Source organism: Vicia villosa, linkage group LG5 (assembly GCF_029867415.1).
Source record: "Vicia villosa cultivar HV-30 ecotype Madison, WI linkage group LG5, Vvil1.0, whole genome shotgun sequence".
NCBI classification, from domain to species: Eukaryota; Viridiplantae; Streptophyta; class Magnoliopsida; order Fabales; family Fabaceae; genus Vicia; species Vicia villosa.
The window spans coordinates 8,566,048-8,581,094 of NC_081184.1; positions in this window are offsets into that span (position 1 = coordinate 8,566,048).

Sequence of the window (15,047 nt, forward strand, 5' to 3'; positions counted from 1 at the left end):
AGATGGATGGGGAAGACGTTCCGCTTCCAGTCAATTCAGACTCAGTCAAAAAATACTACGCATAAAAGACCCGCTAGGTCGACGTACCTAGGCAAAAATAAGGGCATCCCGGCAAACCAAAAGGGTTTGGGCAAAAATTAGGGATAAAACAAAAAAAAGAATAGCCCGCTAAGTTGAAAACCCGAAAGGGCGACTTAGGCAAAAAGGGGCATCCCGCTGGATTGAAAACCCGAAAGGGCGATCCAGGCAAAAGTTGGGGATCAAAAGCGAGAGGCTGCAGTCTGAATATCCTTCACAAAGACCACTATACGCCCTTGGCAGAGCGGACAGATCAATCTAACCACTACCCTTCTGAAGCAAAGCATTGAGAGGATCGAGGATATGGGAACTGTAGCAATATCAGTTTTAGTGGAAATCCGAGCATTTCTCTTTGCCATTTTGCTCTTTGCATTTGTATTTTCTTTTTCGCAACTACCTCATTTAGGAGTTGCTTCCTTGTACAGAAGCCTGTTCACAGGCATCCCACCAATAAAATGATCTTTTGATGCAGAAGCTTTCTTTCTTTCTTTCTTTTTCGCATGCGAGATGTGATTTAATTCGTTATTAAACATTGCATTGAGAACATGGGGGCAATCATCACAAAATCAAAACGAAACATGATGTTACATAAACATAAAAGTGCTCTAAGGGGCACCAATTGCATCCAAATGTCGTTTTCTGTGCAGGTTGCAGGTTCTAGCCGCCATCTTGGCTCATGATGTGTCACCAAGGTCATCATCATCCCACGTGAAAGATCCGGAGTATAATTCACCAGTACTGGTAAGCATGGGGCACCTGAAAAAGTCCATATCCCTCTTCCATATGACGGACGAAGAGCGGTCTCTCAAAACTCGTGATTCCCCAAGCAGCTTAGGATGTAAGGAAAGTCGAGCAAAATCGTTTCATCCCCAGCAGGGCTATATTCCAACCCTCAACGCAGTTACTAATAATCTTTGGTACTGTAGGGTTCCAATATCAATTCACGATGATGGTTCAAGATCACAAGGCAACGGACCCCAATGATCCTACTCTCCGGTTCCACCGAGGACCTTTGGTTGGCACTCTTCGCATATAGAATCCATTGCATATAGCATTTGCATCCCCAAAAGCGTAGCATATCCATCAAAATGGAACATTACGCCATAAAAAACTCAAGCATGCATACAAAGCATGAGCCAGATAATAGGAGCTAATGTTGAATCAGAACAATGACCCATCCCCTCAAAGTTGTTACCTGTACAAACTTTGCCTGATATCTGCTATCACACTACAAACACTTTTAAGCCACGGTGCCGATACGAGGTATCCTCAGTTTCTGATGAGCGTCTGACACAATGTCTTCTTTTGACCCCTGTTGTCGAGTCGATGTTGAGTCATAGATCGCCACGAGATCTTATTCCTTCCAAAGTGTAGAGGATCGCACGAGATCTTCTTTCGATGTTGAGTCATAGATCGCCACGAGATCTTATTCCTTCCAAAGTGTAGAGGATCGCACGAGATCTTCTTTCGATGTTGAGTCATAGATCGCCAGGAGATCTTATTCCTTCCAAAGTGTAGAGGATCGCACGAGATCTTCTTTCGATGTTGAGTCATAGATCGCCACGAGATCTTATTCCTTCCAGAGTGTAGAGGATCGCACGAGATCTTCTTTCGATGTTGAGTCATAGATCGCCACGAGATCTTATTCCTTCCAAAGTGTAGAGGATCGCACGAGATCTTCTTTCGATGTTGAGTCATAGATCGCCACGAGATCTTATTCCTTCCAAAGTGTAGAGGATCGCACGAGATCTTCTTTCGATGTTGAGTCATAGATCGCCACGAGATCTTATTCCTTCCAAAGTGTAGAGGATCGCACGAGATCTTCTTTCGATGTTGAGTCATAGATCGCCACGAGATCTTATTCCGTCCAAAGTGTAGAGGATCGCACGAGATCTTCTTTTGATGTTGAGCCATAGATCGCCACGAGATCTTATTCCGTCCAAAGTGTAGAAGATCGTACGAGGTCTTCTCCCGATGTTGAGTCATAGGTCGCACGAGATCTTTTCCTTTCAGTTTTGAAGATCGTACGAGGTCTTCTCCCGATGTCGAGTCTTAGGTCGCACGAGATCCTTTTCTGTTTTTGTCCTGAAGGTCGCACGAGATCTTTTCTTTCCTCTTTTGTTGTCGAGTCGATGTTGAGTCGTGGATCGCACGAGATCTATTTCTTTTCAGTCATTGTTTCATGTAACATTTCTTTTGGGAACCTTGTATTGGCACCTTAGGCTACGTTACAAGCTATCACCGTTCATCCAATTACTCACTGTAAATCTTCCACCAGAAAAAACAAAAAAAAAATCTCTTTCCCCAGCAGATATCAAAACAAAAATAAAGAATAAAGACCACTCCATCTCCTTGGGACAAATTTCGGGTCTTTGGTATTTAATCTTCTTCTACTTCGAATGTTCGAAAGGCTAACGTCAATCTCACCTTCGAGTATAAGATGATTAAATAGGGGCAGCTGTCATACCCCAAATTTGTCCTACCCCTTAATTTTTATCTGGCTTACGCTTCGCATTCATGTACATACCTCCATTAGGTCATATAACACATCAGGCATCATTGACTAATAAATTTGGCATGAGATCGAGGATCCTTAGAGGTTACTAAATTCTGCAAGCTTGATTTGATTGGTTCTCCTTTTGAACGAGGTCCACAAGGTTAGGGTTTATTTCCCTTTGCTTGAGTTATTATTGGTATTATCAGATGATTTTCGTGCAATGGGTTCTCCCTTTAATACGTGGTAATTAACAAGCTTTCATGGATTAAGATTTCATTCAAGGACTTGGACTTTAAGGACTAAGATCATAGTGAGTTGATTAACACCGGATCATTCGTGAAGGTGAGCTTTTGATGAGCTCTTTTTAGAATGGAGGGAAATTTGGAGTTTTTAGTATCATTCCAGGCACTGAGAATCCTTAAAGCAAAGGGTTGAATTCTTTTCAATGACAATAATCACACAAGGATATAAAGTACGGAATGAATTAAAGAAGTCATGCAAAAATTGAAAGCGGAATGCAAAGTCGAAAAAAGAAGATTCAAACTTCATTTGAAAATGTTTTGTCCATTATTACATCCACCAACAGTTCATCCTCGTTCAAACGTCAAGTTCAACATCATTCAATTTGGCCTCAAATTAGGCTTATCATTCGGAATCCATTACAAAAAGCCCACATTCAAGTTCCGTTTTACAGAATACCATATACCTACACTCAAGTCCCATACATAATACACTACCCATTTCAAAATCCTTCACATTTACACAAGATTCAATTCTAAGTTATTTCCGTCATTACATTCCATCAAAAAAAGAAGTACAAAAGAAAGGCTCGTGCTAAACTATGCTCCTCTTCGCGCCTCAGTATATTCCAAGATCCCTGCAACCGCTTCGTGGTCCTTGCCTCTTAATTCATTCCAATCCTGCATTCAAACTACACACTAGATAAAAGAAACCAGTCCAGTCAGCATACATTCATAACCAATTGTCAAACCATAACCAACAACAGAAAAATAGCTACATAACTAACCAATTTCCCAACAGTTAACATATAACTACCATTCAAACATGCTGTATTCCACAAATCCAACACCCTAATAGCCTTCTAACCGCACCATGCTATGCCATAACTTCCAGCCAAATCAGTCCCCGCACATATCTACAATCAGCCCTGTATAAACCTGCTGCACAAAAATGAAAACAGTTCAGGAACAACCTCACACAAAACCTGCAACAAAATTGGACCCAAAACAACATCAAATTCTCATCCAGTGCACAATCTAATTCAGTTCAAGAACCAAAGCTGCCCGACACCTAGAGAATTAATTCTACATCAGCATACCATGTTCGGAATAATAAAAACCATTGCCTACACCTTACACATTGCAGCCCCATTCTAATCAACCCTGCACATCACTAAAATTAAGAGCAAACCAGATTTCCGTCAAGAACCTATCAGAAAAAACTTATACAAAATCCAAATCTGCACATATAGTCAGCTCCATACCATAACTAATTTCCTAACTATCAATTAACAAAAACCAAAACAGTTTCTTAACCACCTACCATCACCCTATACTTTCAAAACCATACTAAACCACCCATCAAAATACTTCATAATTCCAATCAGTTTTCACCTACACCCCATCCTAACTTCTAACAAAAATATAATTTCAGTTCAGCCCCATTCAACTACTAATAAACCATCCAAAAATTCTACAATCAGCACCACACAGTCCATAACATGCCAAAAAACAGTTTTGTTAATCACATAAATTAACCCCTAATCATATATTAACCCTGCAGCAAATCCAAACTGGTAGCATACCATAGAGAAATCATAAACAAAAACTCAGTTTTGATTAACCTTGAACCTAGCCATTCACAGAACCATCAAATCTTAACAGTTTTCAAAACTAACCTCACTTTTAAACTCTCAACAAAAATTCAAATAACCTGCCACCAGTTTCTCTTTACATCTCTACTTCTAACCAACCTTTATAGCCAGAGAACAAAATTTTCATAAAGGTCAGCAACTCACGCTTTCCAATCCAAACCAGGTCAAATAAACAGAATTCAGTTCTCCTATAACCTCTCCTTACCAGAATTTCACAAGCCAATTTTTTTAACCACCTTTTAACAGGCAATCCAAATAGATACACTACACCCACACTATTTCACAATTCGACTCAGAATTCACCATGTTCATAAAACATTCAGACTTGTTGCGTCTAAAACCTTTAGCATAACATCAACAAAAACTCCACTTACCGGCATTTTACTAACGGTTTAGCATTGAAGATTCAACGTAGTTACACCATACAAACTCTTTAAACTCAGACCATGATCTCATATCCGTGAGTTGCTGCCACAAAAAAAATCAGCCCTGCATATGAACAAAAACCAAAGAAGACCGGTTCAGACTAACAGAACTCCAAAGGAAATCGACAATTAAGAAGGGATTGAGAGCAAACAGCAGCATAACAGAAGTTACGATAAATCCCTAACCTCATAAAAACCAAACAACATCACTATGCTGACAGATCCATCAAACCTGCGACCAAAACAAGAGAAATTCATATTAGTCCCACATTCAAAGAATCAAAAATGTGCTGTAAACTGAGTCCCACATTCAAGAAATTGAAAAAACACTTTGCAAGCTGTAATTCTGAGTCCCACATCTAAGGATTCCTAATGATCACCCAATGATTGCCCTATAAATAGTCAGCTCCACCCATTCAGAAGGGGACCTAAGCACTATCAGCTTTCATCATTGTCTCGCTTGTAGACTTTGAAGAAAGAAGTGAAAAGCCTCAGTTCAAACACTCTCACCACCTCCCTCACACTCACCATACGCACATTTCAGAGCTGTTGAAGTTCATCACTAGGACTTCAACAAAGCTTGTGCTAAACCACTCTCTCTCTCACCCGCAACACACGGCAAGAACGACGCTCACACAGAAATTCAGCAGAAAGGAAGAAGACGAAGAAGAGACATTCGAGTAAAGAGAAACGAAGCAAGAAAGCATTACCTCACCTCCGGTATTCTCTTCAATCTTCTTTCGGCGCATCAGGTAAACACGAACTCCTCCCTGATTCCATGTTGATGCATTCGCGTTCGTTGATAGATGCTAAACATTTCCCCATGATAGTGCCCTTCGATTCACCGCCATTACCGCCTGATTGAGTTTTTAGCGTAACCTAGGGTTCTCTGAATGTGTAAATTGGGATGATTGGATGTAGGTTTGAGAGAGCAGAGTCTAGGTTTGTGGTTAAGCAAGGATTGTCGGTAGTATGCGACTATCGTGGCGGCATGAGCATCGCCGCCGCCGTGAGCGAGAAAAGTAAAACAAGATTGAGAAGGTCTGAGAATCGGAACAGTCACTAACTTGAGTTTATCCAAACCAAAGCGCACCGTTCTTCGTTTTTTAATTTTAATTTTGCTTTATTTTCTAATAAATGAATAAAGTCTAAAAAACTGAAACAGATTGGTTAAGGAGTGTCTCGTTGGGCCGTGTACTTCAGGCCCTACCCCAAATTCTGGAACCGTACCCCCGTTTACTAACATACCTCACACCTAGTGGATTGGGCCAAACGCCCTTGCTATTTCCACCCCCCTGTTTTAAGCCTTGTTTTGCTCTAACCTGTCTTTAGTTCATTTAGAAAATTGTTGTTGCACCCCCCTGCTGTGTAGATTAAATTTTCATTTTAATTTTTGTGTTGCTTTTATTTTTAGCTCATAATTCCCATTTTAAATCATATAAAAATACTCATAAAAAATATTAGTCTTTTGGCTTATTGTTTTAGTCTCTCTTTTTGCTTGATTTGGAACTCATCATTCTTTCATAAAAACCATAAAAATAAGTAGATTTTAGGTTGATTTTGGCATTTAAATTTCTTCATAAAAACTCATAAAAATAATAGTTTTGTTAATTCACTTTTATGCTACATTTTGACTTGTTCCTTTTCATGCTATTTTCAATATTCTACTTAGCGCTTTATTTTCCATGTTCCTTTTAAATCCTAACCTTAGGTAGAAACCATGATAACATTAGGTAGAAATTCCCATTCATATTAGGCTAGTTCTCTTAGGCTAGTTCTCTTAGGCTAGTTTCTTTTTCTTTTCAACTTTAAAACATCTAAAAATACTTGAATAAACTCCCATAAAAAACACCAAGAAAACTCATAAAAAATGACTAATAAATACTTTGACTAATAAAAAGGGAATGGAAGCTTGTAACTTCTCTTGCTTAAGGGATGTTCGAGTGCTTGGGGCTCCCTTGCTTAAGGGTTCCATTCAGGCATAAGTTCCCAACCTCTAAAAAACACAAACCAAAGAGTAACTCGAATTTCCCTTGCTTAAGGGATTTCCTCGAAACACTCAAACTCTCTCTCTCTTCTCTCGCTTTCTTAAGGGCACCGTTATTTCTGCTCCATTGCATCCTAGGCTGTCCCCTTGTGCAAGAGCGCGAACGTTAACGCCGCCCAACTAAAAAACACAAAAACAAACAGAAACTAAAGAGCCGAGCTACGGTAACTCTGATTCCTGAAAAGGATACGTAGGCAGCGGGGTAGGGCCCGTGCGAGTACAATTCTTTATTTTCCCTACATTTTGCATTCATTTCGCATTTAGACATAGACATAGTTATACACCCTTTAGATAGAAACAGACATAGGTGGATACCATCGAGTACGATGGGCGCGTGGGGTGCTAATACCTTCCCCTCGCGTAACCGACTCCCGTACCTTGATTCTCTGGTCGCAAGACCCTGTTCCTTCCTTTGCTAGGTTTTCTGATATTCCTTTCCCTTATGGGATAAATATATTAGTGGCGACTCTGTTCATTTTTCGCGAGCGTGCGACATTATCCTGATGGAGAGAACAACCACCCTACAGTTAATGGGCAACACCTACCTAATTAGTGTTAGAACAAGATTTGTTCTGATCAATATTCTTAGTTTTGATGATAACAAGGATATGAATTTTGTGTGAGATAATGTGGTACTCTAATACACTGCAATTTCCCTTTCAGAAAATATATAAAGAGTATGCACAAATCAGCGCTCAGAAGCTTTGACTCAGAAGGTTCAGCATGCAACATCAGAACATGGTCTGGCAAGACATCAGAAGATGGTCAAGGCAGAATCATAACATGGGTCTATGGAAGCATCAGAAAAACTTGAGTTCATAAGCAGAAGCACTGAAGTCCTCATGGTATCACGCTCAGAAGCACTTCAAGGTCAAAAGACAAGAAGATGCTCTGCACCAAGCTGTTTGACTCTGATGATATTCAAACGTTGTAAACACAAACATCAGATCAGAAGCAAGTACAAGTGGGAGGCTACGCTGACTGACAAAAGGAACGTTAGAAGCTATTAAAGGCAACGTCAGTAGACACAACATGAACAAGGCTCGAGGTAGTTGACAAAAGCGTGAAACATTAAATGCAATGCTGTACGGAATACGCAAAGCATTAAATGCTCCCAACGGTCATCTTCTCAAGTGCCTATAAGTATGAAGTTCTGATGAGAAGCAAGGTTACCAATTCTGAACAAACTTATTCTGAAAAACTTGCTGAAACGCTGTTCAACTCAAAGCTCAGAAACTTCGTCTTCATCAAAGCTCACTACATTGCTGTTGTAATATATTAGTGAGATTAAGCTTTAACTTTAAGAGAAATATCACTGTTGTGATTATAGCTTTTCAGAAGCATTTGTAATACTCTTAGAATTGATTACATTAATTTGTAAGGAACTAGAGTGATCAGGTTTGATCAGGATACTCTAGGAAGTCTTAGCTTGTGTCTAAGCAGTTGTAATTAGAGTGATCACGTGGTGGTCAGGATACTCTAAGAAATTCTTAGCTTGTGTCTAAGCAATTGTTCCTAGAGTGATCAGGTTGTGATCAGGATACTCTAGAAGACTTAGTCGTGGGCTAAGTGGAAAACCATTGTAATCTGTTGCGATTAGTGGATTAAATCCTCAGGTGAGGTAACTCACTCCGTGGGGGTGGACTGGAGTAGTTTAGTTAACAACGAACCAGGATAAAAATAACTGTGCAAATTGTTTTTATCGTTCAAGTTTTTAGACTACACTTATTCAAACCCCCCTTTCTAAGTGTTTTTCTGTCCTTCAATTGGTATCAGAGCGCCGGTTCTAAGGTGCAAGCACTTAACCGTGTTTAGAAAAGATTCAAGAAGAGAAAAACGCTTCAGTATAAGATGGCTGGTGAAATTCCAACAAACCCATCTACATCTACATCTGGCTCTGCTGAGCAATATAATGGTAACAATGGTTATACTAGACCACCAGTATTTGATGGTGAAAACTTTGAATACTGGAAATATAAACTGGAAAGTTACTTTCTTGGTCTAGATGGTGAACTATGGGATCTTCTGATGGATGGTTATAAACATCCAATAAAAGCTAGTGGCGTAAGGCTTACAAGGCAAGAAATGGATGATGATCAAAAGAAGCTTTTCAGAAATCATCATAAATGTAGGACTGTTTTGCTGAATGCTATCTCTCATGCTGAGTATGAGAAGATATCTAACAGGGAAACGGCCTATGATATATATGAGTCATTGAAAATGACCCATGAAGGAAATGCTCAAGTCAAGGAGACTAAAGCTCTTGCTCTAATCCAGAAATATGAAGTCTTCAAGATGGAGGATGATGAAGATATTGAGAAGATGTTCTCAAGATTTCAAACTCTAATTGATGGATTAAGAGTTCTGGATAAAGGCTACACCAAGGCTGATCATGTAAAGAAGATCATCAGAAGCTTACACAGAAGATGGGGTCCAATGGTGACTGCATTCAAGATTGCCAAGAATCTGAATGAAGTTTCTTTGGAAGAGCTTATCAGTGCCTTGAGAAGCCATGAAATAGAGCTGGATGCAAATAAGCCTCAAAAGAAAGGTAAGTCTATTTCATTAAAATCTAATGTTAAAAAATGCACTAACGCTTTTCAGGCTAGAGAAGAAGATCCTGAAGAATCAGAATCTAAAGAAGAAGATGAACTGTCCATGATCTCCAGAAGGGTAAACCAACTCTGGAAGAGCAAGCAAAGGAAGTTCAGAGGCTTCAGAAGTTCAAAGAGATTTGAACATGGAGAATCTTCTGGTGACAGAAGATCTGACAAGAAGAAGGCTGTCTGCTATGAGTGCAATGAGCCTGGACATTACAAGAACGAGTGTCCAAAACTTCAGAAGGAGAATCCCAAGAAGAAGTTTCATTAGAAGAAAGGTCTTATGGCAACATGGGATGATTCTGAATCAGAATCAGAATCAGACTCTGAGGGAGAACAAGCCAACTTTGCGCTAATGGCTACAGAAGATGATGGATCATAATCTACATCAGAATCAGATTCTAAAGAGGTATTTTCTGAACTATCTAGAGAAGAGTTAGTTTCCAGTTTAACAGAACTTCTGGAACTCAAGGCTCATCTTAGTATCAAATACAAAAAGCTGAAGAAGCAGTTTGAATTTGAAACTAAGAAGCTGATATTGGAAAATTCTGAATTGAAGGAAAAAGTTTTAAATCTATCCAAAGATAGTGGATCTCCTTCTGAAACAGAAAAATCCATTCCTAGCATGAATCACATTCTGAAAGAATATGATTCGAGCTTCAGAAAGTTCTTATCTAGAAGTATTGGCAGAAGTCATCTTGCTTCTATGATATATGGTGTTTCTGGAAACAGAAGGTTTGGTTTTGGCTATGAGGGTGATACCTCACATAAATTTGAACCTGTTGATGATCTGAAGATCACATACAAGCCATTGTATGATCAGTTCAAATATGACCATGCACATGATATTAGGCTCACTTCACATGCACAGAAGTTCAACACTGTTCACACCAAGAAGCATGTGACACATCCTAAGAAATATCATGATAAATCTAAAGAATATCATGTTGTTCCTCCTGTTAAATATTTTGCTAAACCCAAGTTCAATCAGAACTTGAGAAGAACTAACAAGAAAGGACCCAAGAAATTATGGGTACCTAAGGAGAAGATAATTTCTGTTGCAGATATCCTTGGCTGCAAAGAGGACAAAAAGCAAAATGTCATGGTACCTGGACTCTGGGTGCTCGCGACACATGACGGGAAGAAGGTCTATATTCCAAGACCTGGTGCTTAAACTAGGTGGAGAAGTCAAGTTTGGAGGAGATCAGAAGGGCAAAATCATTGGCTCTGGAACCATAAGTCTTGGTAACTCTCCTTCCATAACTAATGTACTTCTTGTAGAAGGATTAACGCATAACTTATTGTCCATAAGTCAATTAAGTGACAATGGTTATGATATGATCTTCAATCAAAAGTCTTGCAAGGCTGTAAGTCCGAAGGATGGCTCAATCCTATTTACAGGCAAGAGAAAGAACGACATTTATAAGATTGATCTTTCAGATCTTGAGAAGTAGAAGGTGACTTGCCTTATGTCTGTTTCTGAAGAGCAATGGGTCTGGCACAGAAGATTAGGACATGCTAGTTTGAGAAAGATTTCTCAAATTAACAAACTAAATCTGGTCAGAGGACTCCCTAATCTGAAATACAAATCAGATGCTCTTTGTGAAGCATGTCAGAAGAGCAAGTTCTCCAAACCTGCATTCAAGTCTAAGAATGTTGTCTCTTCCTCAAGGCCGTTAGAACTCTTGCACATTGATCTTCCTGGCCCAGTCAAAACAGCATCTGTCAGAGGGAAGAAATATGGATTAGTCATCGTAGATGATTATAGCCGCTGGACATGGGTAAAGTTCTTGAAACACAAGGATGAATCCCATTCAGTGTTCTTTGAATTCTGCACTCAGATCCAATCTGAGAAGGAGTGCAAGATCATAAAGGTCAGAAGTGATCATGGTGGCGAATTTGAGAACAAATTCTTTGAGGAGTTCTTCAAAGAAAATGGTATTGCCCATGATTTCTCTTGCCCTAGAACTCCACAACAAAATGGATTTGTAGAGCGAAAGAATAAGACTCTACAAGAAATGGCCAGAACCATGATCAATGAAACCAATATGGCTAAGCACTTCTGGGCAGAAGCAATAAACACTGCGTGTTATATTCAGAATAGAATCTCTATAAGACCTATTCTAAATAAGACTCCTTATGAATTATGGAAGAACAAAAAGCCCAACATTTCATATTTTCATCCTTTTGGATGTGTGTGTTTTATTCTGAATACTAAAGATCATCTTGGTAAGTTTGATTCTAAGGCACAAAAGTGTTTCCTTCTTGGATATTCTGAATGCTCTAAAGGCTACAGAGTATACAATACTGAAACATTGATTGTAGAAGAATCAATCAATATCAGGTTTGATGATAAGCTTGGTCTTGAAAAACCAAAGCAGCTTGAGAATTTTACAGATATAGATATTGATATATCAGAAGCTGAAGATCAAGTTGCTGCATCTTTAGAGAATCTCAGGATTTCTGAAGAGCCAACAGTCAGAAGATCACTTAGACTTGCTTCAGCTCATTCAGAAGATGTGATCCTTGGTAAGAAAGATGATCCTATCAGAACAAGATCATTTCTAAAGAATGACAATCAGAAGCAGTGATCAGAATCAGAAGGCGTAAAGTTCTTTCAGAAAAATACAGTTGTCATCTACTTTCTGATGATGAACACGTGTATGTACGGTTAGTACAAAGCGTGCAGTTGAAAAGACGCCGACCTAGGTAACTGTGTTAAATCATTTCATTTACCACGTTCTCTCACCTAACGTCACTTATCATTTAATGTAATTGATTTCTTTTGATTCTGTAACTGTTCACTCTCAAAATTTTATTGCATTCTTTTTCTCAAATCCGTCTCTATATTTTCTTTTCAAATCATATCATCTATCTTTTTCGCTCCCATTCTCTCTTTCTTCTTGAATACTTTCTTTTGAAAACTTCTTAGTCTCTTCTAAAACCCTAAACGAAAACCCAGAATTTGTTCTTCTTATTTGTTCATTCTGCTTCAATGGCTGCTTCTTCATCTCAAAATGTTGGTTCATCTGCTCCTCTCCATATTCAAGATGAAGAAAATTAGGAACTCACTCCGGTTGTTGCGTGCTCCATTCCTAAGGATGAATTGGAAGTTCTATGTGAACTCATGGTTGATTACTCTATGTGAACTCACTGTTGTGATTATAGCTTTTCAGAAGCATTTGTAATACTCTTAGAATTGATTACATTAATTTGTAAGGAACTAGAGTGATCAGGTTTGATCAGGATACTCTAGGAAGTCTTAGCTTGTGTCTAAGCAGTTGTAATTAGAGTGATCACGTGGTGGTCAGGATACTCTAAGAAATTCTTAGCTTGTGTCTAAGCAATTGTTCCTAGAGTGATCAGGTTGTGATCAGGATACTCTAGAAGACTTAGTCGTGGGCTAAGTGGAAAACCATTGTAATCTGTTGCGATTAGTGGATTAAATCCTCAGGTGAGGTAACTCACTCCGTGGGGGTGGACTGGAGTAGTTTAGTTAACAACGAACCAGGATAAAAATAACTGTGCAAATTGTTTTTATCGTTCAAGTTTTTAGACTACACTTATTCAAACCCCCCCCCCTTTCTAAGTGTTTTTCTATCCTTCAATTAGGGTTAAGGGGAAAGGTTAATTATAAAGCCTATAATTAATTATTATTATTATTAAAACCTAAAAATAATTAGCCTAAAATTAAATTAATTAGTCTAAATTAAAACCTAGATTAAAATTATTATTATAAAAAACCTAAGTTAATTAATTTGTTTAATCTAAATTTAAATTAAAAACCTAAATTCTAATTATTTAATAATAAGAAATAATATTAAACTAAACTTAATTTATTTAACCTAAATTAACTAATTAAATTAATTATGAGATTAATGTTATAAAAATCTAATCCTAGTTGTTTAACGTAAACAAACAAACAAAACAAAACAAAGAACAACAAACCTGGGCATGGATCTTGTGAGTCAGGTTCCTTGATGATGTACCGTGGGTCATCATCTCTGGCCTTTCGGATCTGGGAATATGACGATCCAAAGGTTGATGTTTGAGGATGCATCAGGGACATGTATGGCTGCGTGTATCGAATCCGGAAATAACCAATTATTAAAAAATCAAATGCCACAGCCAAGGTTCGAACAGATGTTCCCCAAGTCACATTCCTTCACGTTTTGCCAATCCAGCTGCATGTGTAGTCAATAACATTAATGAGATTTAGACCAAATATATTATAACATGATTTACATGGGAAGTTTAAAAAGAAAAGTCAAGCATGGGCCCCCCTGTATGCGCGCTGGTCAATGAAATTGGGAGAGAGGATGTTTGAACAATTGACCGGCCATTTAATGAATGACACGCACGCGGAAAGAAGCTGGAAGTATGACCAGCCAATGAGAAGAATCCACGCGCGGTTAACTGGCCAAGGAACTATTCATCATCTCCTATGTCGGTTTCCTGCAGATTCTGCTTCGGCCTTTGCTGCGTGTATACCTGCGGAATTGTTGTGTATTCGTAGGAAAGTAATCTACACACATGGAACTCGTGAAAACGCTCAAAGTGAATAAAACTAAGGGCCATGATCATTTTAAAATCACTCCCTGATCATGAATATGACATCAGCTTGGCTCAAAAGTGGTCGGAATTACGAAACCGAATGTAAAATGCTCATGAGCCCTAACCATGGTGGATGACCATCCTTCCGTTAACTCTTCAAACCAACTGCTCGAATCTCTTCTGAGACGTTCCAGAAGCTAAAGCACACGGTTAAATTGAATCGAAATGTCATATAAAGCACAATATAAAAGTTTAAAACCTATATGAAGATGATGAACACGCGATGTACGTTCAAAGCGTTGGGACTCTTGGCTTGCAATTCAATCTTGTCTTTTAACACCTAAAGAATGAATTGGGATGGCTGGGATGAATTAAAACCTGCAGAGAAGGACTTCTTCATCATGCCCTAGTTTCTTGAGTTTTGAAAGCTTTTGAAGGATGTTCTTAAGGCTGCCAACCCCTATTTTTTTGTCCCCCTCACGCTGCACATGTTATAGGTATATAAGAGAGTACATTAGGGTTGTTTTTGGGCTTGGACTTTAGGTCATTGGATCATTTGGAAATTTGAAGGAAAATATGATATAAAACTTTCCATTTTTGTCTCAATCTTGTACCAATCTCCTTCTCACGTTTTTCCTTGATTTTATTCCATATTTTGCTGGAATTATAATCCTATTCAAATCTTTTAATTATTCTTATGATTTTATTTAATTTACTTTGAATTTAACTAAATAAACTTCAAAAATAAATGAAATAGAACCATAAAATAACTAACGATGGATCTTTGGGCCTCCATATGATTAAAATCAGGACCATACCATTTAATCCATTTATTTTGATATTTTACTTAATTTATTTAAGATTTAAATGAATAAAAATCCATATAAATGTAAACAAATAAAAGTAAGACCATAAAAGGGTAAGGATGGATTCATGGACCCTTATATGTGTT